Source organism: Lagenorhynchus albirostris, chromosome 6 (assembly GCF_949774975.1).
Source record: "Lagenorhynchus albirostris chromosome 6, mLagAlb1.1, whole genome shotgun sequence".
Taxonomy (NCBI): Eukaryota; Metazoa; Chordata; class Mammalia; order Artiodactyla; family Delphinidae; genus Lagenorhynchus; species Lagenorhynchus albirostris.
In genome coordinates this window covers 120,559,300-120,582,158 of record NC_083100.1, presented here as the reverse complement: position 1 = coordinate 120,582,158, position 22,859 = coordinate 120,559,300, and positions in this window count along the sequence as shown.

Here is a 22,859-nt window from a genome sequence, read left to right as displayed (position 1 = left end):
CTCCCACCCAGACCCCAGGCAGGATGTTGACCCACTGGCCCCTCCTGGAACTACCGAGTGACTCGAGGGTATGCAAGGAAAGGTCTAGGTGGTGCACAGACAGCAGAGTCGTCGTGGCCGCAGGGCTAGACCGTCGTGCTGAACGGGTTGGGAAAGCAGAACTGCTCAAGGAGGTGGGGTGAGAAACCCAACAAAGGGAGATGAGAGCGAGCTCAGAGACAGACTCTGCAATCGTGACCTTCCAGGCCTTGCGGGGAGGGGGACAAAGCTGAGGAGGAGGGAAACGGGACCAGCGGAGGCATCCCGGAACGAGAAGAGTCCAGGCACGTCTACGCCAGACATGATTCCTCATGGTGTGCGGCCAGGCCTGAGCCAGTGGAGGTCCAGCCATGCTAGTCCTTCACCTCTGCGGCCTCCAGAGGGTCTTGATGAAAGAGCCTTCATTTATTGACACATTCATTCACTTGTCGATGAAAAAGGGTTGCTGCCATATCAGTAAACAAAGGATGTTGCAGCCATCAAGCCATCACATTACAGCCTCCCCAACGGTGGGCCCCGAGGGAACCCAGGATGGAAACGGGAGGGCCCCCCACTCCCAGCAGTCAGCCGCTACAGCCACCCGGTCCGTGCACCCCGAGGGGCCTCAGGATGAGAAAGCACAGGATGCTGGCCCCAGAGAGCTGAGGTGCGTATCGAAGGAATGATTTCAGTGAGCCCAGACTCTTGCATCTTCCCATACATAGAAAAGTGCTGCATTCCTTAACCTGAGATGTCTGGTTTTCTTTGATTAACAGTAATCTTTTGATGTTCTGACCACCTGGTCTTTGTTGCAAAAGCTCCTATAGATCCTGGCCCCTCCCTTGCCTCTTTGGAGCTGTCCCTCCAAGCGATCTGAGATGCTGTCTCCTGGACTTAAGTCCTTAGTTTTGTCCGCTAAACAAAACATAATTCTCAGCTTTGAGTCTGTTCATATTTTTCGGCCGACACCTCCATAGATATCGCAGCCTTCTCTCGGCCAGGCTGAGTGACTATCGAGGCTAGAGCAGCAAAGGAGACCTTGGACCTGTTCCCTACGTTCATGGGGCCTTCCATTGGGTGGAGGACATAGAAATGAGACCTAGGGCTACACACCTGATTACACCTGATGACAATCGTGCCAAGTGCCGCGAAGAGGTTGGCGATACAGTGTGCGTGGTAAGGCGGGGACGGGGGGCTCACGTCACCCAGGGAGCACAGGAGGCTTGCTGGGGAAGCCAGGATGCAGCTGAGATGGGAAGGATGACCTGGATGTGCAGGTGATGGTGGGGGGTAGTGACTCTAAGGCCGGAGAGAGATCAGAATGTCGGGGGAACTGGAAAAATCCAGTTGGACCAGAGCTGAACTTGAGGGGGAGATTGGGTTAGAAGAGAGGATGTGGTCGGGGGCTTGTCAGCTCTGATAGGCACTTGGGTTTTGTTCCAGGAATGAAGTAGTAACAGGGCACCACTGCAGGGGAGTGACATGGTCAGGTCTCGGTACTCTTACAGACACTGACTGATGAGGTCCATCACGGCTGGGATCCCAGCAACAGGATGGGCTGACCAGGTGGGAAGCCCCCTTCCACAGGCCTATTTTGGGGAGATCCTCCGGAGTCCCCCAGCCTTGGTTAGGTCTCTGTTTATTCCCAGTGTCTGGCTCAGAACCTGGAACAGAGAAGGCGCTCCATCCATGCTTGCCGAGTTGAAGGGAACCGTTCTGGTGACCCCTGCACTTTCCGTACACCATGCAGCTGTAAGATCTCTGACGACATTGCTTTCTCTCCTCTCCTGTCTTCCAATCCATGCTCCTGGCCACTGTCAAAACGTGCCAGACTCCCTACCCCTGGGACCCCTCCACGATTCTCCTGACATCGTCACTCAGGGAGCTGTAGCACCCCAACCTCCCGGGACGTGTGGAGGGTAAAGTGTTCTGGGTAACTGACATTTATATATAATGGATAACTGACCCTCTAAAGCCAGAAGTTTTTCTCGTATCTGTTTTGTACCAAACACTTTCTAAAATATACAATTTCCTGACCTAAAGGTAATGGAACCAGACCTATGAACTGTATGTCATTTTAATATCAGTTATTGAACTGAACAAAGACTTCATTGCTGAGAGTCAAGGAAGCTGTTGAACTGAACCTGAACTGAATAAACCCCTTAGAGTCACAGTGTTCCTGTTGCAACTCAGCAAAGATATGGCACAGATGCCCCCATGCCTCAGTCCCTCACCAGTGGCAGACATTGCTAATCAATGACTGGCCTCTTTCCTGCTGAGTCTGGGCTCGGCTTCACAGCTCAGGCGGCCACAGCTAATGGGTGGGTGTCGAGGTTTGAGATGCACCTAAATTAGTCACGCAAGTGATTATGTTGGAGGGTCTTCTTTGCAGTCATCTCCCCACTGCCCCTGCCCTGGTTTGGTCTTATGCTACCGCTCACTCCCCTTTCTACCCTCTCCCACACCTCCTCTCCTCCCTCTGGTCCTCTTTCACCTGCTTCTTCTTTACACACTTCTTAGTCTTGGCCTCTAGAACCACCACCAACCCTGAGAGATGGCAAATCACCCTATGTCTCCCTGGACCATCCAGGGTTCAGACCCTTGGGTTGGATCAGGGCTTCTTGTAAGAGGACATCCAACAGCTGAGAACTAGCTCAGAGGCTCACTTTCCTGGGAATTTACTCAGTAGAAATGTTTCTAGTGCTTTCACATCCTGCCTCTTGCTTCCTTAGTTGGTCTATATCCTCTCCGAGGAGAGGAAGGAAAAGTGAAAGGAATTCACAACTATTGAGCGTGTACTTTCCCGTTTCACTTACTGCTCAAAGCAACTTTTCCAGATGGCGCTATGTGACAGATGAGAAAGCTGAGGCTTGGAGAAGTTAAGTGATACTAAAGGATACTTGCTTCGCACATCACCGCTGGAAAGGATGTGTAGACAGTCGCAGCCCACATGACCGCCTACCGTCTTTCTGGCCCTCCACTGGTTGCTTCCACCGTCTCTGACTCACTGGCTCCCGGCCCCATCCCCCCATCCCATCAGGGCAGAAGGCTCGGCTCCTGCTGTGGCTATTTGAGCCCTGGGAATTTTTCCAAAGGCAGAGGTTTTAAACTTTGACGAGATCCAATGTACCGTTTTTTTTTTTTTCTTTTATGGACTGTGCTCTTGTGTTATATCTAAGAAATGACAAAGATTTTCTCTTATGTTTTCTTCTGGAAGTCTTATAGGCTTAGGTTTTACATTTAGACCTGTGATCTATTTTCAGTTAATTTTTGTGTAAGATGTGAATAAAGATTTCTTTGAATATGGATATCCAACTGTCTCAACACCGTTTGTCAAAGATTGAATTGCCTACACTTCGTCAAAAAACAATTGACCATATCTCTGTGTTACTCCCTCTGAACTATTTTTCTCTTTCAACTGATACGTGTTTATCATTTTATCAAGAACATCCTGTCTTTTTCCCCCAGTTTTACTGAAGAATAATTGACATACATCTATGTATAAATTTAAAGCACACAGCATGATAGTGTGATTTACATATACTGTGTAATTATTAACACAAGTTCGGCTAAAACCCAGCTTCTCATATAGATACAATAAAGAAAAGAAAGAAAAAAGGAAAAAAAATTTCTCGTTGTGATGAGAACTCAGGATTTACACTCTTAGCTTTCCTATATATCATCCAGAAGTGTTAGCTATAGCCACCATGCTGTACAGTACATCCTGGGGACTTATTTATTTATCTTGTAACTGGATGTTTGTACCTTTTGACCACCTTCATCCAGTTCTCCCTCCCCCCAGCCGATACCTCTGGTAACCACAAATCTAATCGTTTTCGTCTGAGTTTGGGGTTTTTTTGTTTGGGTTGTTGTTGTTTAAATTCCACATATAAGTGATATCATATGGTATTTGTCTTTCTCTGTCTGACTTACTTCACTCTGTATGATATTCTCTAGGTCCATCCATGTTGATGCAAATGGCGTTATTTCATTCTTTTTTATGGCTGAGTAATAGTCCATTGTGTGTATATATATATATATATATATATATATATATATATATATATACACCACATCTTCTTTATCCATTCATCTGTCGATTGACATTTAGGTTGCTTCCATGTCTTGGCCATTGTAAATAGAGCTGCAATGAAGATGGAAGTGCAGGTATCTTTTTGAGTTAGTGTCGTCATTTCCTTTGGATATAGTACCAGAAGTGGAATTGCTGGATCATATTGTAGTTCTATTTTTGATTTTTTGAAGACCCTCAATACTGTCTTCCATAGTTGTTGTACCAATTTAATTTCCCACCAACAGTGCACGAGGGTTCCCTTGTCTCCACACCTTTGCCTTCACCTATTATCTCGTCTCTTTGATGACGGCTAGTCTAAAAGGTGTGAGGTGCTAGCTCATTGTGGTTTTAATTTACATTTCCCTTAGTGACTAGTAATTTTAAGCACCTCTTCATGTACCTGTAGGCCACTTGTATATCTTCTTTGGAGAAATGTCTTGCCCATTTTTATTTTTTAATTTATTTTTTTAAATTTATTTTATTGAAGTCTAGTTGATTTATAATGTTGTGTTAATTTCTGCTGTACGAAAAGTAATTCAGTTATACATTTATATACATTCTTTTTTATATTCTTTTCCATTATGGTTTATCACAGGATATTGAATATAGTTCCTGTGCTCTACAGTAGGACCTTCCCTCCTCCACGCCCGCCCCCTGTCCCCCGGCAACCACAAGTCTGTTCTCTACTTCTGTGAGTCTGTTTCTCTTTCATAGATAAGTTCATTTGTGTCATATTTTAGATTCCACATTTAAGTGATGTTATATGGTATTTGTCTTTCACTTTCTGACTTACCTCACTTAGTATGATAATCTCTAGGTCCATCCATGTTGCTGCAAATGGCATGATTCCATTTTTTTTTTATGGCTGAGTGGTATTCCACTGTATATATGTACCACATCTTCTTTATCCATTCATCTGTCGATGGACATTTAAGTTGTTTCCATGTCTTGGCTATTGTGAATAGTGCCACTATGAACATTGGGGTGCATGTATCTGGTTGAATTAGAGTTTTGTCTGGATATATGCCCAGGAGTGGGATTGCTGGATCATATGGCAACTCTATTTTTAGTCTTTTGAGGAACCTCCATACTGCTTCTCTTAGTCCTTTGCCCATGTTATTATGCTATTGAGTTGTATGAGTTCTTTACATATTTTGGATATTAGCTCGTTGTCAGATATATGGTTTGCAAAGATTTTTTTCCCATTCTGTAGGTTTTTTCACTTTGTTGATGGTTTCTTTTGCAGAAGCTTTTCAGTTTACCATAGCCCCCCTTGTTCATTATTTATTTTGTTGCTTGTGCTTCAGGTGTCATTTCAAAAAATTCATTACCAAAACCCATGTCAAGGGGTTTTCTTCTACTCCTGTGGGGTTTTTTTAGGTGTTTCATGGTATCAGGTCTTAATTTAAGTCATTAATACATTTTAAATTAATTTTTGTGAGTGGTGTAAGGTATGGGTCCAGTCTCATGCTTTTACAACTGACTACATTATCCCAACACCTTGTATTGAAGAGACTGTCTTTTCTCCATTGAGCATTCTTGGCTCCCTTGTCAAATATTAGCTGACTATATTTGCTTGGGTTTATTTCTGGGCTCTTGATTCTGTTCTATTGGTCTATTTGTCTGTTTTTATGCCAATACCAAACTGTTTTGATAACTGTAGCTTTATAGTATAGCTAGAAATCAAGAAGTGTGATGCTTCCTGCTTTGTTCTTCTTTCTCAAGATTGTTTTGGCTATTCAGGGTGTTCTGTGGTTCCAAATAAATTTTAGGAGTTGTTTTTCTGTATCTGTTAAAAACGCAATTGGAATCTTGATGCAATAGGGATTGCATTGAATCTATAGATGGCTTTGGTAGTATTGATATTTTAACAGTGTTAATTCTTCCAATCCATGAACATGAGATACTTTTCCATTTCTTTGATTTCTTTCATCAGTGCCTTGTAGTTTTCAAAGTAGAGATCTTTCATTTCCTTAGTTAAATTTATTCCTAAGTATTTTATTGGTTTTGATGCTATTAAAAATCAATTTCTTTATTTTTTTTAAATTGTTGTTAGTGTATAGATATGCTACTGATTTTTGGATGTTAATTTTGTATGCTGCAACTTTACTGTATTCATTGATAAGATCTAACAGTCCTTTAGTTGAGTCTTTAGGATTTTCTCTATATAAAATCCTGTCATCTGCAAAGAGAGACAATTTTGTCTCTTCCTTTCCAAGTCTAATGCCCTTTGCTTCTTTTTCTTGCCTGATTGCTCTAGCTGGGACTTCTAGTACTATGTTGTATTGGAGTGGTGAGAATGGGCACCCTCGTCTTGTTCCTGATCATAAAGGAAAAGTTTTCAACCTTTCACCACTGAGTGTGATGTGGGCTTGTCATATATGGCCTTTGTTATGTTGAGATATGTTCCTTCTATGCCTAATTTGTTAAGAGTTTTCATCGTGAATGGGTGTTGAATTTTGGAAATTGCTTTTTCCGTGTCTATTGAAATGATCATATAATTTTTTTCTTTTATTCTATTAATGTGGTGTATCACACTGATTGATTTGTGAATGTTGAACCATCCTTGCATCCCAGGGATAAATTCCACCTGGTCATGGTGAATGATCCTTTCAATGTGCTGCTGATTTTGGTTTGCTAGTATTTTGTTAAGAATTTTTGCATCTATACTCATCAGGCATATTGGCGTGTGGTTTTCTTTTCTAGTTGTGCCCTTTTCTGGTCTTGGTATTAGTATAATGCTGGCCTCATCAAATGAGTTTGGGAGTACACCCTCATCTTCCACTTGTTAGAAAGGGTTTGAGAAGAATTGGTGTTAATTCTTTTTTTAAATGTTTGGTAAAATTCCCAATGAAGCCACCAAGTCCTGGGCTTTTCTTCCTTGGGAGATTTTTGGTTACTGATTCAATGTTATTACTAGTAACTGGCCTATTCAGATTTTCTATTTCTTCCTGATTCAGCCTTGGTAAGTTGTACATTTCTAAAAATTTTTCCATTTCTTCTAGGTTGTCCAGTTTATTGATATATTTACCAGTGCCAAGGGGAAAGGATCACGCAGCACATTCTTTCCTAGCTTTTAGCAACTCAGCCACCTCCATGCCTCTAAGCAGCTCCCTAGCAGGGCTCAGAGGAGAGCAGGTGTGGGTCAGGGCAGGACCATGGGTTTTGGATCCTGCAGTTCTGGGCTCAGATGCCAGCTTGGCCTCTATTCACTGTGCGACCCTGGGCAGGGCATCACATATCTTTGAGCCTCGGTTCGCTCAGCTCTACACTGAGCTGCAGCAACCTTGGAGGATTATTATGATGACGGGCCTGGGACACAGACATCTGAAAAAAAAGGAGCTTGGGGTGTATGGGCCTAGGCAGGTCCACTCTGCTGGGGTGCGGCCACGGAGAAGCAGGAGGGCCCTGGTGAGTCATGGCTCCCTGGATGAAGCTTTTAAATGCTTTGTTCAAGGGTACTTGAAAGAAGAGAGCAGGGGGCTTATGGGGTCAGGATGCCGGCTTTGACCTCCTAAACCTTCATTCAACTCTCATCTACTGAGCACCCACTACCTGCCAAGCCCTGGGCCTTCTCTGAGGCCCCAACATGGCTGAGAGGCAGGCCCTGCCCTTCAAGGCCCCCTCTACCCAGTAGGCAGTGCTCCTATGGAGAGGGGAGCACCTCTATGGAGAGGGGCCTGAATGCTGCAAGACCCAAGTGGACTGACCCAGGCTGTGTCCTTGGGGACGGCTTGTGTGATGGGTGTCACACACCGGGGATGTTTCACTGTAGTCACAAAGGGCCATCAGTTCATCCAGGAGGCAAGTGGAGAAGGTTCCCCCAGGTGGCAGGAACGGCAGGTGCGGGGCTTGGGGTCCCACATGGGCTTGGAGGGCTGGAGCTCGGCCTTGGTGATGCCATGGCCTGAGTCGTGCACGGCCAGAGAAGAGCATCCAGGGTACCGGCTGAGGGGTCTGATCACCTGGACTATATGGGAGGCCACGGAAGAGGCTGACACAGGAATGGACAGGGTGAGATCCTTGTCATGGAAACATCAGCCCGGGGACTACGTCAGGGGAGAATTAGAAGGGCCCAGAGAAGGGATGCCCAGGTTCCCAGCCCAGGAAAGCCACCACCTGGCTGTGTGTCCTGGCCTGAGCTTCCCCATCTGCAAAGAAGAGAGATTGCGCCGAAGGATGCTAATGGTGACTTCCCGCTGTGAGACGCCGTGGAGCTGCTCCCTGGCCCTCTCAGCTTTGTGTGCCGGGCCAGGCCTGCGGCAGCCCAAGCGAGCGATGGCGGAATGGAATTCTCAGAGGCTTTCAGAAGGAAGGGCTCCTGCGTGTCCCTGCCAGCCCCTGGCATGGCTGGAAAGGCTAAAACCGAGGTGCCGTAGAATCCGGGCTTCTGTGAGCCACCCCATTAATATTCCTTCACAATAAGCCTTGCCAGACAGGGGGGAGCCAGGGGGCAGATGGGGCACTGAGAGGCCAAGTAATCTGCTTAAGGTCACCCAGCAAAGCAGCGGCAAGCTGGACCAGGCCCCAAGCCTCCAGATGTCCAGTCTGATGCCCTGCCCACTGGACCATGAGGCCTTTAATGAGGCCACCTCCGCAGGGGCTGTGAGCTGGCCCACCGCCCAGGGCCGGTGACTTGCCAGGCGTCCCAATCAGCCGTTCTGAAAGGCCCTGCCCTTGGCCGCCAGGCTCACTGAGACCGGCAGCGAGCGCGTCAGCCGAGACTGGCGTTTCTGCGCGGCGGCCCCTGGGTCCAAGCATGCCCGGCCCTCTGGCCAGGATCCCCAGGGAAGAGGGCGCTGTCCAGGGCCTGTCTCAGAGGTTGGCGGGGTCACCTGCAGGCTCCCTCTCCTTCTAGACCCCCCAAAGGCCCCCTTCTCCTGAGCTGCGGAGTCCACAGTCAATGTCAGCAGCATCTCTGGGCAGCACAGCCTTGATGCCTTCCTCTGTCCTGGAGCCCATGGCCCTTTAGGTACAGAAGAAAGAAAGCACAGAGGTTGGGTGGGGAGACCGGGCCCGGGTCACACAGGGAGATGGTGACAAAGGCAAGATTCCCGTGGGCTCTCCGGACTTCCAGGACGGCCCTCCTGTCCTGCCCCGTAAGGTCTGAGCTTTGTCACCACCGGGGTGACCCCCGCAAAAGCCACCCAAAGCAGGCAGAGGGGCGTGGACTCTGGGCTCCCGCGTGGGCATTGGCGGGAGAAGAGGGAACACCTCCCCGGCTGCCGGGGCAGAGGCCTGGATCTGAGTCCCGGCCCTGCCACCTCTTCAGCTCTTAGGGGCCCTGGGCCTTGAGGAATTACTGGGTAACCCACGACAGGAGCGCCCCGAGGACCCCTCCGTCTGAAGCTGAGTCTCCCAGGGGCTCCAGGGCAGCCGCAAGCACGGCTGGCAGCCGGGCCCAGCCGGGGAGGGGCGGAGGGGTGCCACTTTCTTCCCAGGGCTTAACCTCCCCCTCCCTCCCCTCCCCTCCCCTCCCTGGGGCTTCCACACCCTCCCCCCACACACACCCCTCAAAGAGGCTCAATTCATGTGGGCCCCTCCCCCAGCCCAGCCCAGCCCTTCCCAGAAAGTGCCCGGCTCTGTCCCCCACTTCCCCCGGGCCAGCCATTTGTAGGGGTGTCACAGAAGGAGGGGGCCGGGAGGGGCAAAGTAGAAAAGCACATGCCCGACGAGAACAAAACCCCCGACACCCCACATTGCGTTCCACAAAGCTGCAAACACACAACAGCGAGCGGCATCTGTGCGGAATAATAAAGCGGGTGTGGACGTGTGGTTCTCACAGGGCATTGGGCCGAGCCCGGGCAACGCGAAAGCATGCATAGCTAACGCTCCTGTCTGTGTGAAAGCCTTTGTCGCGGCCCCGCTCCGCCAGGGACCCAGGGCCCACGGCTTGGCAAGGGCCCGAGACATTTCTTGGAATGGGTTCCTGTTCATCACTGACACTGGTAATGAGAAATTTATACACCATCCTAAGCGGATAAATTAATTTCGAACACTTTAGACTTTGGAAGACAATGCTTCCTGGCAGGACCCTTTATCACCCCTTTTATTAAAAAAAAAAAAAAAAAGAGGAAAGAAACAAAGGAAGGAAGGAGGAACTCCCCACCCCGTCCTTGGGACCATCCAAACACAACCTGTGCTCCTGGCCCTGGCGCTGCTGCCCTAGCTGGGGGAGCCCTTCAGCCCCCTGTGGGCTGGGGCCCTGGGTCACTTTCTCGACTTGGTTTTGGTGTGTGCTGTCCCCCTGCCCCGACGGAGCATGACTTCCGCTCACCCCTGGCTCCTGCGAGGTTGGCATTGGGGCTGAGGACTGGGGTTTCTCAGGCTGCGTTTCTGAAAGGTAATTAAATTGTGATAATGTTTCCATTCGGACACGGCTCCGGAGGAGGCTGGAGACTCATCACACAGGCGTGTCCTCGCTGTGCACCAGCCTGGCGAGAGCCCTGCCGGGGGCCACCGTGTCCTCGGTGGGCCCACATCCCCACCGGCGGGGGCTGGCCGTGCCCTCAAGGTCCTTGTCACCCCCTCAGGATGACGCCGTCTGCAGCCGGGGCTGTGGCGGTGGATCGGCGTGGGTGTCAGAGGCAAGGGGGTGGAATGATGGGCCCCAGACCCTGCAGACCGTACCCCGGGAAGCTGCGCACGTTTGTCCAGGGCAGGAAAGCCTTGCCTTCCTGGCTGGAGACCTCTTTTTTTGGCCAAGGCACTTCGCTGGTCAGAGGAGTGTCCAAGGGCTCCTCCGACGTGCAGCCCCCTGGCCAAGCTCGCCTTCTTGCAGCCGCAAGCGGCAAATCTTTCCTCCTGGTGGCACCCCCCCACCCCATGACTATATGTTCTCAGTGTTACCCAAATGCCACCCACCTTTCACGTCCAGGCCCACTGAGCCCCTCCTCTGCAGGCTGTCCTGCCCTTGGGCTCCTTGGAACCCCTGCCGGGAGCCTCCGAGAGATCCTGTCATCCCCTGAGCTGGCTGAGGGCTCCCCGAGTCCAAATAGTCCCACCTCCCAGACAGCGACTCCCACCCTTTTCCAAGTTAGAGCCCACGTAGAAAGTTAGCAATTCACTGAATGCACTTTGGAGCAAAGGGATATTAAGTACAGTAGAGGTAAAAAAAAAAAAAAAAAATTACATTTTCACTCTATTTGATAAAATTATGCTAAGAAAATAAAAATAAAACTCGTAAGGTAATGCACTAAATTTAAATAAGCATTCAAAAAGCAATCTTTTTTTTTTTTTTTTTTTTTTTTTGCGGTACGCGGGCCTCTCACTGTCGTGGCCTCTCCCGTTGCAGAGCACAGGCTCCGGACGCGCAGGCTCAGCGGCCATGGCTCATGGGCCGAGCCACTCTGCAGCATGTGGGATCTTCCCGGACCTGGGCACGAACCGGCGTCCCCTCATCAGCAGGCGAACTCTCAACCACTGCGCCACCAGGGAAGCCCCAAAAAGCAATCTTTAAAAAATTAATTAAATGAGAAACAGCTGCTCCCATAACAAAAGTTGTTTGTGTCAGATTTAATGCTCGAGGTGGCTGTACGGGATTCCAGAACAAGAGGGGTTTTGTTTATTAATTTTTATTTTGAAATCATTGTAACTCACATAGTGTTGGGAACAGAGTAGGGAGAGGTCCTGTCCACCCATCACCCAGCTTCAAGCCATGGTGACGGCTTATGTAACCACAGCGCATCGTCCAAACCAGGAAACCAGGTCTTCATAACAACGATCGATATCCTCCAACTTGCGATAACCCCCTTGACAAGAAACAATCTTCACACAAATAGGAGACGAAAGTTTAAAACTACCTTACAACAATTGAAACTATATTTTAAAAATCTAACAACTGTTTTTCTCTTTCTTTCATGGACAGCTGTGACGTTGAAATGCCTTGTGATTATACAAGCAGAGGTCGTACCCTATTGAATTCTTTTCCTGCAAAGGGTCTTTCCATCGTGATTAAGCAGCTCTGGCTTTTGTGGTTGGCTCAGTCATCTGCAGTGGTGGGGGATCGACAGAGAGGCCCCCCTACTTTAGGCGTGCGAAGTGGGGTCTGAGGGCTGCTGCGGGGCTGTGCTCCTTCTCCCGCATTCCTGCCCTTATCTCAAGCAGCAGGAGCCCGAGCCCCTCCGGCCATGCCTTCTGCAGCTGCCGGGCGGCTCCTACTGTTTCTCGACACCTCCTTCAGGAAGCCCTCGGTGATTTGGCCCATCTCTTCCCCAACGCTGGGAGCACAGGTCACACTCCGTGGCGTTTCCCATGTCCTGGTCTCTGTCTGCCATGGAAGCTCAGCATCCAGAGGGCGGCGCTGGCTCTGATTCCTCTGGGTGCCCCGGGCACACTGCCCCGCCCGGCCCACGGCTGGGGCTCAGCGCTTGAGGAAGGCAGAAAGCTCCTGCCCGGGCTCTCTGTGATCTCTCCTCCTCCACCCCAGCAGCCCCAGCTCACAGGCTCCCTGCTTCACCAGCCAGCCTGTTGCCATGTGCGTGACTGTCAGAGCACGCTGCCCCCTGCCCTCTGCCCACTTCCTGCCCCAGCGCTGCAGCTCCCCCGGCAGACGTCCTAAGCCTCAACCTTGCTCAGCCCAGAGCCCTCGGACGCCACCCTCGGGATGCTGCTCCTGGGGGAGCTGCCCCCGCCTCCTCGGGGACCAGGTGGGAGCGGAGCGCAGTGGGACATCGGCTCTGTCAGCAAACACGCATCTGTACCGGGTCCGAGCTGGGCTTCTCGAGGCCGCCGGGCGGGAAGGCCAGCCGAGCCCCAGGTCGTGGGGACAATCGGGAACAAGCAGTAGCCCGGCCTGGCCACCCTGTCGCCCCTCCTACCTCCTCAGGCCTTTTCCTTGAACTGCACTGCTGGGCCAGTCCCCTCGCCTCTGCTCACCCACCTTCCCAGCTCCCCCTTCCCGGCCCCTGCTCTCTGGTTCCCAACCCTCCCTGGGCCACCCCCTCTTTCCTCTCCCCCCTCCCTGCCGCTCTGACTCTTTTGACTGCTTTTCAGAATCCAAGGGCAGTGCCTCACATTTTGTTGGGAAAACCCATCTTGGTGGTCCGACTCCTTGTGCTGATGGGTCCAGCAAGGCCTCTGGGTCTTGACTGGTGCCCCTGACTGTGTGTCCCCCGGCCGCCCCGCCCCGGCACCAGGGAGACTCGCCAGCGTACCCTAAACTCGGGGAGGGCCAGGCTCGGCCCCGGGTTGTCCCCACCGGGGCACTCGGATCAGGCCTCGGACCCCAGCAGACTTGGGTAGGGTTCTGAGCTTTGGAAAGCTGAGTAGGAAAAGCAGAGAAGGGTCAGGGAGATGCAGCAGCTCTGGGCTGTGGGCTGGCCCAAGGCTGTGCTCAAGTCCCATGGCACCGTTTCCAAGCCGTGTGGCCCAGGACTCTGTAGGAAATGGACCCCGATCGCTTTCCTCTCCTGCATAAACCCACTTGGACTTTTCTTCACAGTAAGGAAAAGAGTCCAAGCTCTTTGCCACAACCTACAAACCCCACATGTCCACCTGCCCTTCGCATCCCTAGGACCCCTGGCCCCTCAGGGTGGGCCAGCCGGGCGTCTTTCTGTGTGTAACCCTGCAGATTTCTGCCTCTTGCTGCACCCCTGCTGGTCCCCCTGAGCCTCACATGGCTCTGGGCTCCTCCTTCTGGCTCTGACGTCACCCCCACTTAACGGCCTTCCCTGATCACCCTGCTAGCGTTATCTGTGTCTCCCCGACGTCCCTCCAGCCGGCGTCCTCGGCCCTGCTGTGTCGTGGGATGGCCGAGCAGCACGCTGTGCAGGCTCCAAAGGTGAGAGCCCTGTGACCTCAGGCACTCGAGCTCTCCGTGCCTCAGTTTTCCTCATCCGTAAAATGGGAACAATGACAGCACAGACCTCAGAGGATCATTGAGTTTAGAACACTGCCTGGCATTTAATAAAAGTTTTAGCTCTATTATCATCTTCTACAATTGCCTAATTCATCTTCGTGTGTATTTTTTAGCTGCTCTCCTCCGCCAGCCCCCTCCTTTCCCTGGACTGTGAGAGCAGGGTGCCTCTGGATGCTCTTGCTTCCGCTGTATCAGCAGGACCCAGAACGCGCCTGGTGCATACTAGGCATTCGCTGAATATCGTTTGGACAAAAGGATGAACAAAGCCTGAATACGACCCCTGCCTTGCCTTCTTCTCCACGTCCCTGAGTTTCAGATGCACCCAGAGGAGCTGATGTTTCACGGGTGGTTTGAGGATGAGCTCCGTGGCGCCTCTGTTCAAATTTGGGTCCTACTACTTCCCAGCCTCACCGAACCCGTCCAAGCCCCGGCTTCCTCAAATGTATGATGAGGATAATTAAACCGTCCCAACCTCAGGGGATGGCTGTGAGGATTAGACAACAATAGGGTTATAAAAGGACCTCATCATTTTTGCCTCCTGCTTGGAGGCTTTCTGTCACCTGAATACTTGATGAACACCTTTTCCAGGTCTTGACTGAATGCACGGATAACCGTGCTCCAGGGCGGAGCGGGCCACGGTAACCGCGCCCTGTGTCACTCTGCCAGAGACCTCCACCTGGATGATCTGAGGCCAGCGGTCACTCCCTTGGAAACACAATCGTCTACCCAGTTGAGAGTCCAGCAACCTGTTGTAACATGGCCTCAGCATCCCCGACATCCTGAACATGTCGGCGGAGCCGTGAACCATCCAGGTGGGGTGTCACTGATTCCAGCACCCCGAACGCTAGAGATGGTTGCAAATACTTTCTTAAAACAAACACACTTTTTGTTTGTTTCAGGGGCCACTTCCTCTGACCTCTGAAGCCCACAGGTCCGAGAGAGAGGAAGAGATGAGTCTGTCATAGCCTTTTCTCTGGAGGGACACATTCCTTCCCAATTCTTTCCAAACCCTCCTCCAAGTTTCAGAAGAATGTAGCCGTCATCGAATGCAAGTCTACGTGCCTGACAGACAGTGAGGCCAAACAATACTGAAACGTTGGAATCTGGAGCAGAGAAAGGTTTATTACAGGGTCAGAGAAGGTGACAGGTGGCTCGTGCCTCCGAAATCCCCGGGCTCCCCGAAGGGTTTCATCAAAGCATTTTTTAAAGCCAGGTGAGGGAGGGGGTGTGGCTGGTTGCTGCAGACTTCTTGGTGCAGGAATCCTTTGTCCACGAAGGTCAGGTCACGGTGTTCCTGTAAACCTCCAACAAAACAAATGTCATTCCCTGTTCTGCAACTGTTTATCTCTGTAGGAATGGACCTTATCCCCTTAAAGGTCAGGGCCTTGAGAATGGGCTCTCCTGTGTATTTCAGGCTAGAGGCTACATTCTTAACTCGAAGCAAAAGCAACAGAATACAAAGGTTACGGTAAAAGAAACTGATCTAATATGGAGTCAGGTTTGTCCTTCCCTATGATGTGGCTGGTTTACAGGGGCAGGGGAAGGAAAGTGATGTATTTATCAGCCTTCTTGGAAAGTCACATGCAGCTCTCTCCTGCACCTGTCAGTATCACCCTGCAGGCAACGTGTGATCATCCTATTTCACAGATGAGGAAAGTCAGGCGTCACCACGTGTTCAAGCTCACACACACCGGCTCTCTCTAGATCCAAACCCCGTCCCCTTTCCCCGACGCCACGCTGCATCCCACCAGCTGGAGTTGCTCTAAATGTACTTGCTTCCCACCTGGGAGATGACAGATTTGGTCCTGTGTCCTGCGAACACGACTTCCGCAAGAGTCCTGAAAGGAAGGTCTGAGTTCACATCTGCAAACCGCCCTGCTAGACTGGGAGCTCATCTGTCTGAGTCAAGAAGCTGGGGCTTTGTTTGGGGCCACCAGGTGCTCTCTGGCCGTCCCCTCGCCTGTCCTGGGGCTGCCTTCCCTCTCTGGGATGCGGGGCCAGCCCCCCCGTGGGACGACCCTTCTTCTGGCTGACACAGGGAGCCTCAGCCTTCTCTGCCTTTCATCCCCACCATATGAACACGATTAAGCCTTCAACATGCTCTAACTCATTGCGGGGATGCCCAGGAAATGAGAAAGACCTCTTTCAAATCAACAATGACCACTGTTGACAATGGAAGTATAAACATGACCTTAATACATGAATCGCCAATCATCAGCCCTGTTAATAAACACTGTCTTTGTCATACACACGTGTGGTTCAAGGATGGTGCTTGCATTGGCTGGGAGGGGCCAGCGAGGGCTTGGGGCCACCCAAAATGCAAATCAGAAGAGAGGGGCCGCATTCCCTCAGCCCCCAACACCGTCCTGTGGGGTGACCGAGCTGACTTGCTGGGTTGCTCAGAAGACCAGCGGTCAGGAAATCTGGTCTGTACTCGCAGCCCGGGAGAAAGCTTTCTCTGTTTAGTTCAGGACAGATGGGCCCTCAGAAGACCAGCACACAGCCGCACACGCACACCTGTGCGAGGCCCACGTGTTTTTCCAGGGACCCCATCCAGTTGTGTGAAGTGATTAGAAGACTCTGGAAGCCTCCTGTTTTCACACACCACGTGCAGACTTCCATCAGGCTTTTTTTTTAGTTTTGGTTGTAAAGTAACAGAGACCAAAATAACCACGCTTAAGCAAGATAGGATATGATTTCTGTCTCCGAGAAAAGCCCAAAGGGACGCACTGTAGGCTGGCTTGGCGGCCCTCTCTGTGAAGTCCTCAGGGGCCCAGGTTCCTTCTAGCTTTTTGCTCGGCCATGTGTGGGCTCCGTCCTGTGGCCAAACGGCTATTCCAACCATCAACCCCACAGTCCAGCCCACTGGATAAAGGAAGGGATGGAGGGGAAGGGAGTAAGAGTCCACAGCTGTCTCTTTTTAAAAAAGTTTTATTGAAGTATATTTGATTTACAGTGTTGTGTTGATTTCTTCTGCACAGCAAAGTGACTAAGTTATACATATATATTCTTTTTCATATTCTTTTCCATTATGGCTTATCACAGAATATGGAATAAAGTTCCCTGTGCTCTACAGTGTAGGACCTTGTTGTGTATCCATTCTATAGATAACAATTTGTATCTAGTAACCCCCAACTCCCAATCCATCCCTCCCGCACCCCCCCACCCTTAGCAACCACAAGTCTGTTCTCTATGTCTGTGAGTCTGTTTCTGTTTCGTAGATAAGTTGATTTGTATCGTATTTTAGACTCCACATATAGGTGATATCATATGGTATTTGTCTCTCTCTTTCTGACTTACTTCACTTGCTATGATAATTTCTAGGTCCATCCACGTTGCTACAAATGGCCACATTTCTTTTTTTACGGCTGAGTAATATTCCATTATATATATGTACCACATCTTCTTTATCCATTCCACTGTCGATGGACACTTAGGTTGTTTCTATGTCTTAGCTATTGTAAACAGTCACAGCTCTCTCTTAAGTTCCCAGAAGCTGTCACATGACACATCCCTTAGCCAGAAGTTAGTTCTGTTATCACCTTTTGCTGTAAGGGAACCTGGGAAATGTCCTCAGTCCAGGTGACCCCTTGCAATGGAAGAAAGAAGAACGGGTACATCGAATCAGGGTTCCATCCTGTGCAGCTAGGTCACTTTTTGGCCTGGTGAAAGGATCCACAGCCAGTATTCACTTCTCTGCAGCCGGAAGAGAGCTCCGGAACTGGCCAGTTCAATCCCCTTCCCTCCTGTTTCACAAATGCTAAAACTAGGCCAAGAAAAGGGAAGTGACCCTCACAGATGACATGCCTCACTCTCTGCCCCCAGGTGCCCTTGTGTCCTGGCTCCCGGCCACAGCCCCTGTGTGACAGAGAAGGCAGTTCAGCAGAAGAGGGTCTGGTGGCAGTGAGGAATTGGGGAAGGGCTCCTGAGACCCTGTCAGAGGCCAGACAGCAGCCTAGACGTTTTACATCCATCACCTTAGTTAAAAACTCCAACAATCGGTAAGGAGATAAGGACTACTGATTTACAGATGGGGAAACTGAGTCTTGGAGAGGCTAAGGCCTTTGCCCAAGGTCACAGCTGCTGAGCAGCAGGGCTGATGGGGGGGGGGGCGGCGTTACTTGGGTCTGTCTCATCTTTCTGCTGCACCTAGAAGCCACTCTGTCACCCCCGAGCCACCCTTGTCCCCGGGTCTGAGTGGCCCTCTCGCGGGGCACACGGGAGGAAGCAGCGGTGTCCAGCGTGGGTCACGTGCCTCCGGACAGGGCCGGGCTTCTCCTCTCTGAGTCCCTTCCGCCCCCTCCCACGCACATCCCCATGCTGCCTGCTCTCCGTGGTCCTGGCCACAGAGGAGTATGCGCAAACCGCAGCCCCCCTCCGTCTAGTCGGCCAAGGGACGATGTCTGAGCCCAGAAACATTCCAGGCACTTTGGACAGGCAGCCTCTCTGGGCTCAGCAGGCTCATCTGTAAACTGGGCCCAACGGTACCGGCCTTGCGGCACTGCAGGGAAGAGAGGGTCAGTGGGACCCCCCGTCCCCTCCCCTCCCCCTTCAGCCCGGGCCCAGGTCTGATGATGCCTCTGGGGCCTTGCTGTCCTCTCCTTTGTCTGCTGTGCCCTAGAGACAGGCTGGGAATGTCCTGGAGAGCCTGTCTTACCATTGGCTTTCTCCCTGCCGCTCGCACCCCCTTTCTCAGCACTCCTGTACCCGACACTGGCCATGCTGAGGGGAATCCATCCTGGGATGCCTCGAGAAGCTCCCAGGCTGGCAGATGGCTGCCTGGAGGGGTGGGTTGTCCAGCAGGGTCAGCTGGTGGCCCTCAAGGGCCTGACCCCAGATGGCTCCCCCCGGCTCTCTGGGGAGCCTGGTGGGTGTGCTCTGTGATGAGACCCCCCCAAAGCCCTGATACCATATGAATGTCACCTCCAGGGGCTGGTGCAGGAGGAATCACGGCCACTGCCCTGGGCCGCAGGGCAGGGCTATGTGTCAGAAGAGGGCATGCTGCCTGCCAGGCCCCTGCTGGGGATTCTCCTGTGGGCTCGAGGGCCCTTCCCCTCCCTTCTTTGCTCCCTCCCTTCCCTCTGCCTGGAGTGCCTTCGTGACTGCTTTTGTCCAGATGAATCCTACCTGTCCTCACAGTTTAGAGCAAGTGCTACCTCTTTCAGGGAATCCCCCAATCCCCAGGTGATTAGACACCCCCAAAGGGGCCCTCCCCGCTTCATCAGAAAAATACCCATCATCTGAGCTGTCGGTGTTCGGGTCCCTCCTGCCCATGAGCACCTTGGGAACAGGGACCAGGCTTGGTTCACCCCTGGGGGTTCTGGAAAACTCTGCCAAATGAGTGAATGGACTTCTCAGGCCTGGAACAAAGTTGATCCTTAGCAAATGCTGGCTGGAAGCCTGAATGAGTGATTGTAGAAATGAATGAAGTTTCTGGGAAATGGGGGTGGGAGATGCACAAACCTCACCTTCGTTCCAGTTTTATCTGGGACCACCCTATTGTCCACAGTAAGTGAAAATAACTGTGGACGCTCATGTATTGCCTGCTCTGTACCAGGCATCACTCTCAGCACTTGGTATGCAACCTGTTTAACCCTCACAACACCATTATGAGAAAGCTGCTTGTGTGAGTCTGCTTGGTCTGCCATAACCAAATGCCGTACATGGGGGCGCTTAAACAACAGAGATTCATTTTCTCCCAGCTCTGGGGGCTGGGTGTCCACGTTCAGGGCGCCAGCAGAGTCAGGCACTGGTGAGGACTCTTCCTGGCATGTAGACTGCCGCCATCTTGCTGTGTGCTCATGTAACCTCTTTGTGAGACACAGAGAGAGAGGGAGAGCGTGTGCTCTGGTGTCTCTCCTTGTAAGGGCACTAATCCCGTCATGGGGGACCCCACCCTCACGACCTCATCTAAACTGAATTATCTGCCAAAGGTTCCACCTCCAAATACCATCACGTTGTGGGGAAGGGCTTCAACATATGAAGTCTGAGGGCATATAATTCAGCCCATAACGCTGCTAAGTGTGTCCATCAATTTAGGCTGGGTTATGCCATGGCAACAAACCATCCCAACATCTCAGTGGCTGAGAGCAACAGAAGTTGATTTCTTGCATTTGCTACATGTCCAGTGCAGGTCATCGAGGGGCCTCTGCTTTTCATGGTCATTTCATTGATCACCAAGAGAGTGGTAATGGGGGAGGGTGTGGCAAATCACTTAGCACTTCATTGGCTAAAGGAATTCGCAAAGCTATTTCTAGGTTCAAAGTAGGTAGGGAAACAAAACTACTGTTCTGAGTGTTCCAAGACTGTCTAAAAGAATATATTGTCTTTTGAAGAAAAAAAAAGTAGAGAAGTACAGTCCTACCATGTGTCCAGAAGGAGAGCTAGAGTATTTGTGAACAGCCTGTAACCTTACCCCCGTTTTATAGATAGGTAAGCTGAGGCAAAGAGAAGTTAAGAAACTTTGCCCATGGTCACTCAGCTAATAAGCTGAGTGAGCCTAACGCTGCTCCACATCTCCTGTGCTGTCCTAGAGGAAGGCCAGGCCATACTCCATGGGCCCTAAGAGAAGCCCAGGAGAAGGCCAAATTCACACACCACTTGCCCTGTAACCTCTCCCACCATGGAGCTGCCACTGTCCGCCAGAGCAACACAGGAAGCATGTGATTCATTGGACTGGACCCAACTGGACTGAAGACGAGCCACTCATCTCATAGTTTTGCCACAGGCCAGCACTGATACATGCAACACCTAAGCATCTGGAGCTGCCCATCCAGTCGCAAATTCAAGCACACCTCTGTTCCCACAAGTGCCCCACAGCCCTTGACACGGAAGACTCCGTCGCTCCACTCCAGGGTCCTTGAGATGCCTGGCACGTCCTTCTATGCATTGGCACCAAGAATGAACCTCCAGGCAAATCCGCGTGAACATGGAAGGGCTGGGCCCTGGTTGCCGGGTCCTCTCTCCCCGCCCCCCTGCCCCTTGCAGCTTGGCATTGCTGCCCTCAACATTCTGCTGAGCTTCTTGGCGGCTTCTTCTTTGGACGGGTCCCGAGTGCTCAAGATGACCCCGGACATTCCTTTGCTGGCTCCTGCAGGGGTCCAAGCATCTCCTTGGTGGAAGTGAATTTCATTAAAAGTGTGCGTGGAGGTGACGTGAAGAGGATTGAATGAGGAAGAGCTCTCGTGTGGATGTCAGTTTCCCCCAGGGATGGCTGCCTCTTGACATCGGTGGCTGGTCAGTTTGGAAACCTACTCTGTGGTAGACGGACAGACGGATAGATGGACGGACAGATGGTTGGAGGGATGAATGAATGCATGGACGGATGGGTGGATGCACGGACAGCCAGATGGAGAGATGAACGAATGCATGGATGGACGGACGGATGGACGGATGGATGGTGGGGCTGTAATCCTATGCAGTTTCCTACCAAGTCTTTTCAGGACTGCGAGCCTGAGTGATCCTGGCACATGTCAGATCAGTACCTGCTTGTGGAATGAATGAATGAGTGAATGAGCGAGGCCAGAGGCCAGCACAAGGTCTGGGCAAGACTCACCAGGAACTCCAGCGGGCCCTCGGGTTCTTGCCCTGGTCCCATCGCAGCCGCACCAAGCGATCCTGTCCCCTGACGAAGGGGACGCCGCTGTGCCCGGCATTCCTGGCCACAGCCCTGCACGTGAGGCAGGCGGAAGCGCACGGGAGACTCGGAGAGCGAGCGCCTTTTGGACAGCTTACCTCTTGGCAAGATTAAGCCGGCTCTCCACAGAGGGGCCCGTCCTGCAGGCCTGCCGAGTTTGCACCTTTTACCCGGCATCTGTCCCTGGGATCAGGAGAGCCAGGAGGTCGGATTAGATGGGTCAGCGCTCTGATTGACAGTGACACTTCCTCCCGTGCCCCCAGCTGCCCCCCCAGCCTCTCCCGCTGTTCCTCTCCTGCCTCACCCGGGCCCCATCCTGTTCCCGAGAGCGGCCGATGCTTCCTAATCTCCTTACCAGGAAATTATTTTCCTGGGTGTGAAATCCCTGGCCCGGGCAGGGGCAGGAGGGATGGCAGCAGATCAGCCCGCCCTGGCCTGGAGGCTGACCGCAGGGCCGTATCCCAGAGACATCTGGCACGGGGGCGGAGATGGGTACAGCTCGGGCAATTCTACCCCAAGTATGACTCTGCCCCCCAGAGTGGGCTGTCCCCAAACTGCCTTTCCCTGTCTCCAGTCAAGGGGCTTTTTCAGAACGGTACGTGTCTGCCAGGCAGTGACTGTCCCCTTCAGGAGAGAGCAGCGTGGGGACGGGAGTGGGGCACTGGCAGGAACCTGGCCCCCCGGAAGGCCACCTGGGACCCCGCCCTGGCCCTGCGCCAGCTTCTCTGTGACTCTGGACACACCCCAACTTCTGCGACTCAGTTTCCCCCTGACGTAACCATAAACGAACTCTGAGGTCAGGTGTGGGGTCTACACCTCACATCCCCATACCTGGGTGTGTATGATGGAAGAAACACAGCTGGGGGACCAGGGAGCAGCCCTCCGCCCCAGAACATTCCTCAAAGGGGCTCAGGTGCAACTGGCGACACATTTTGAGGGGACGTGTCACTGATATAGTTATTAAGACCGTGAAGCAAAACCTTAGAGGAAGCAGTGTGGAATCCGGGGCCGCTGCGTGATTCACAATGTCCCAGACCGGTGGCCAGACCACGAGATGAACAGGTCCAAGGACCGGGGGGAGGGGCAGCTCTTTAATGCACGCGCTGGTACCCACCCGTCAAGACCCCCACTAGGTGTCTGTGGCTGAGGGGGCGGAGGAAGGTTGGTCCAACTACACCACGGGGCTGAGTGACCTTGGACCATTGGTAACTTCTCTGTGCCTCAGTTTCCTCAACTGTGAAGTAGAGATACAGCAACTCTTAATCATAGGCTTG